This window comes from Pteropus vampyrus, unplaced genomic scaffold (genome assembly GCF_000151845.1).
Source record: "Pteropus vampyrus isolate Shadow unplaced genomic scaffold, Pvam_2.0 Scaffold68, whole genome shotgun sequence".
NCBI classification, from domain to species: Eukaryota; Metazoa; Chordata; class Mammalia; order Chiroptera; family Pteropodidae; genus Pteropus; species Pteropus vampyrus.
The window spans coordinates 8,828,029-8,832,965 of record NW_011888849.1 but is presented as its reverse complement, the minus strand read 5'-3'; positions in this window follow the sequence as shown (position 1 = coordinate 8,832,965).

Here is a 4,937-nt window from a genome sequence, read left to right as displayed (position 1 = left end):
AGATCTTGCAAAGAGCTTTTAGAAGGAGTACACAATCTACTTTATATTAGAGTATAAAAAAACAGAATTTTGTTTTTATTTTAGTTGTAAGCAGTCCTCTGGTAAGTTTAAAAAGGAGATCCTTTGTATGATTTAGTTATCCCTATATATCTTTAGTAATCTGTGACTACATAATTAAATGTATCGTTACTATTCCAGTATGTTAAATGTACGCCAAAAATGCTAACATATCCTCAGCTTAGTTGCTCTACTAATAAAATATGTCTTTCTTTTGAATGTTGGGAAATGTTAGCAACTTCTACTTAAATAAAAATTTGTAACAGTCATTGCTTTTAAAACGTAGAGATATACAAATTCTGTATTTAATTAGCTCATTTGGTTAAAATAAAATTTATATAACAATAATTTATAAAGCACTTTTAAATTCTAGGCACTATTCTTTGAAACAACTCTGTTTTACCAATAATGTAACTGAGTTATGGAGAGTTTAAGTAACTTTCAAAGGTCCTAAAGCCTACCAAGTGGTAAAATATAGCTAGTATTGAACCTAGACAGTCTGTTTCTCAAGGCCATGTCCATAACTACAATATCCTGCTGCTTCTTTTGATGTCAATAGTTACATTACCCCTTGGAACAAGAATTATTCCACTCATCTCAAATTCCTTAAATGTAGCTGTGGTTGCTTGCTGGCAAGTAAGGAAAAAATGTCACTATCAATGGAAGGAAAATCAAAAATTCTAACTCATGCAGTATGAATTACATGTAAGAAAATTACATTTAAGTATACAGACTAACATATATGACAATGCATTTACATGAAATTACAAAATAATGACATATAGTAATATTCTCAGTGAACAAAAATAACCTTAAAAGTATTTACTTGATCTGATTAGACTTCTACTGATAATGTATTTCTTGCTCTTCCTTCTCTCTGTAGCCCCTGGCTTATCTTTCTTTTGGTTGCTTAGATCCTTTAACTTCTTAAGAATAAGAATGGGGTTCTTTCTCTCACCAAATGCCACCCACGTAAAAGTACACTATTGTTGATAGACCAATTAGAATAAAATAAAGTCAATAGTAACTTTTAAAAAAAGTAGAGGTGTGTGTGTCGGGGGGAGATGGAGCCAGGGATTATACAGTAAATTGTCCTAATAAAAGCAGTGATGTAGATCAATAATCATTAATGACTTCAGTGGGCATTACTAGACCATGCTGTTGGAACCTCTTAATCAAATTATGTAATCCAATTAATGATAACATTAAGGCATCATAAAATATACCTTCCTCCCTCCATGAGAAAATTTGAAATCCATAAATGCTAATTCTGACAGAGTACTTGTGGAGAAGAAAAATAATTTTCCTTTTACCATTTTAATTTCTTCTGGCTGGTCTAACAATCAAATATGAGACAGATTAATAGGAGAAAAATGACCAAATATATTATGAATGTACATACAGTGGTTCTATAAGAATATGGGACCCAAGGTCAAATTGAACAGTTAGGCTTAATGCCATGGTGGAGGCAGGGAGGGTGGCAAGGATGGGAGTGCTGTGTTGAGTGTTGATTGTTGAGTGTTGATTGTGGTTTGAGACCTCAAGGAAGGGGGAAGCAATTCACATGGAGATAAAAATGCAAATGTTTGGTAAACAAATGTTTGCTGGGCCATCTTTAACTATGGGACAGAAAGCACTTTGATCAAATGGACCTTGCTAGCTTTCTCCCTATCATGCACTTCCATATTAAAATATTGTTATCTATTATGACATCTCACTCCCTGGAGCAGGTCCTCTATCTACATTCTTTTAGGCATTTAGTAGGAAGGTCAAAGGTCCTTCTTGAATCTTGTATTTCTTAAAAATAAGTAGCTTAAAATAATCAATATTCTAAAAAAAGGCATATTTTGGGGTGGCGAACTCTGCTCCCTCTCATAAATGTAAAGAGCATATCCTATTCTTGAATTGAAAATGACTTACTTGTTGTGTCCTTTAGTTTACTCTATTTTGTTGCTGGCACCCTGGGTTTTTGTAATCTCCCAGGGTGGAAATCAAGGGAGACCAAACACCAAAGTAGAAAGTTGCTTTCCTGTCTCAATTTTGCTTTTCTTCAGTCATAATCTAACTCCATGTCTTTGTTTATCAGATAGTACAACTTAGAGTATGGTTCCATTGACCTTATAAATTTCAAGGTCAAACTTCTTTTCTTTTGGTTGAGAGAGTCAATATGTAAAACGTGGAGCTCCTGGCTTGAGATTTTTCTTCTATGTGTATTTTTCTGAAAATGAATATTCCAAAGGTAAATAGAAAAAATGAGAATACCCACTCTGATGCTGCTTGTGAGAAATAAATTGAAAGTAAAATGCCTGTGTGGTATGAAATTTAAAGAGAGCATGCAATAATCCTTTGAATGAGAGGCCAAATGCTTTGAACTAAGTAACTGAGCCAGTTTGTGTGTGCATGCATGTGTGTGTATGCACACATGCACATTTGCAAATGCAAGCTTCTAAACAAGAGAGACCAGATGACTATGAACATAGAAACTGATAATAGAAGAATATTCAGAAGAACAGAGGTTTCAGAAAATCTGTGACCATTGCTTGATCTTTCTGCTTGATCATTTGAACACTAGTACATTTCAAGACTACAGTGAGACCAGTGGATAACTGTGAGCACTCTATTTTTTTTTTTTAATTCTGGGGTTCAAGAATTCTGTTGCCTGTAGTAAATTAATCCAGGATGGTGTCTCTAGATTGATATATGGATTAGGAATTCCAATATATTTCTGTTCATACAATCAGTAGTGACATTTCATGTGACTGCTTTTATTTTTAATGAGAACGCACTTCACAATCACATGCATAAATAAGATCAACCTTCATTGATATTTAGAGAAATCCAAGATATTTTCTATCTTTCGATGAAAGGAAAAAGATATGAATGACTCCAAATATATTCATTCTGAAAATAATGATACTGTGAAAATTAAAAGTGTATCTATTCTAATTAAAGGCACTGTTCTAAGAAATTATCATAGATTTTATTTTATTTACTCTTACTGTAATGAACCTATGAGATAGTTATACCTACTGTCATCCCTATTTATGTAAACTGAGATATAAGAAATTCATAATCTGTTCAATATTACGTAACGATTAAAAGCCGAAGTTGGGATTTGAAATTGGGTTTTCTGACTCCAAAGCACATGTTCTAAACTTCTGTACTGTACTAGGAATCAGTTCCTTTAACACTTAAAACACTCTCCCCAAAGATTTGAAATGACTAAAACTAAAGATTTAATGGATTGTTTTTTATGCATTTGCCATCAAGGAGGCTATTCCCTAGTTCAATGAAAATATTGAATGCTGATAATATGTCAGATACTCTTCTTTGTGCTAGAAAATTTTACTGAGAATAATTGGAAGCTGGTATGGAAGTAGCTGAGTAAAAATTTGAATATAATACAACAGTATTTGTGATCTTTGATGTCATATAAGCTTTGAGGTCTTCGAGTTTTATTTAAGGCGCAATTTGATAAAATCATGAAAGAGCTTGGAATATAGCCTTGCGATAGGATATTGGAGTGATCTTGTTCCAAAATAGTTCTTCAGTCCAGGCAATTGGATAATCAAAGTGTAGAATTCTAATAGAAACTATAGGTAATTGGAGGCAAGTGAATAATTTCTCCTTCCTTTTTTTTTTATTACTTCACTTTATTATTCTGAGCTTTCTATATTTCATAGTTAGTCCTAGGAAATCCACAATTCCCATAGAATTATCTATCTTTTTCTGTTCTTTAATGGTAGCTTTGTATTTGTAGTGGAGGAAATATAATTTTCCCTCTACACTTCTAGGTTCTTGGCTAAGACCCTCTGTACAAAAAAGATCAACAGGAGAAAAAACAAGTCAATTATGTACAAAGATATTAGATGAAGGAAGCTGGACAAATGAGGCTTATATATCATTCTGAGCTATGGAACAGGATAATGGTTTGGGGTTTCAAAGGAGAGGAAAGCAATTCACAGGAAGGTAAGAAGAGGAAATGTTTGGTAAACAAATATTTGACCTGCCATGCAGATAAGTCTCTCAGATGAAAAAATTATCTAGGTAATTTCTCTTTCTAGTACAGGTCTCCTTTCGAAATTATTCTGGGCTGTTAAAGAGGAGTTAAAAAGTTTTCCCTAAGTTTGGTGGGTTTCTAGATTGCCTTCAGCTCCATTTGCCAAAGTGGCATATTTTGAGGTGTCACATTCTGCTACCCTTCACGATTCTACTGAGGTAGCGCCAATGATCCTGTCTTAGACAACTAATCTATTGACCATTCTTTCCCTATTACTTGCATATGAGAATGACATTTCTAAGTTTAGAAAGAAAAAAGGAAATATATTTTAGTTTTTTTTTCTTTTATTGTTGCAAATTTATTTGAGGCTATATATTCTTTCATTCAACAAATAGTTGCTGAGGACTAGAAGTAAGATCTTGGTTATCACTGATTGTCAGTGAGAAATCAGATATTTATAAATTGATACTAGGATCCAGGGTTATGAGTATATATTAATTAGGTAACCTGGGAATCAGAAACATTTTCTTTGAGAAAGTATAGCACAGGCTAAAATCTAAAGGATATGTAGGTGAATGCTGGGTTAAGTGTAAAGATTAGAAACAATGGATAACACAACATGAAAAGGCTTTGTGGCACCCCAGGATGGAGCATAGAGTGATTAAAGAAAATTTTTTAAAAATCTGGAATGCTGAGAGCAAGTAAGAGCATGGAAATAGATGAGAATGGAGAGGAAGGAAAAGGCCATATTGTTTGGGACCTTGTAGGCCATATTTTTTGGTTGTCATTCTAAAATCCTACTATGCAGAGTCTTGTAAACCATAAAAAATATTTTTAACTTAAAAGCAATGTCAAAATATTAAAAGGTAAACAAGTTTTT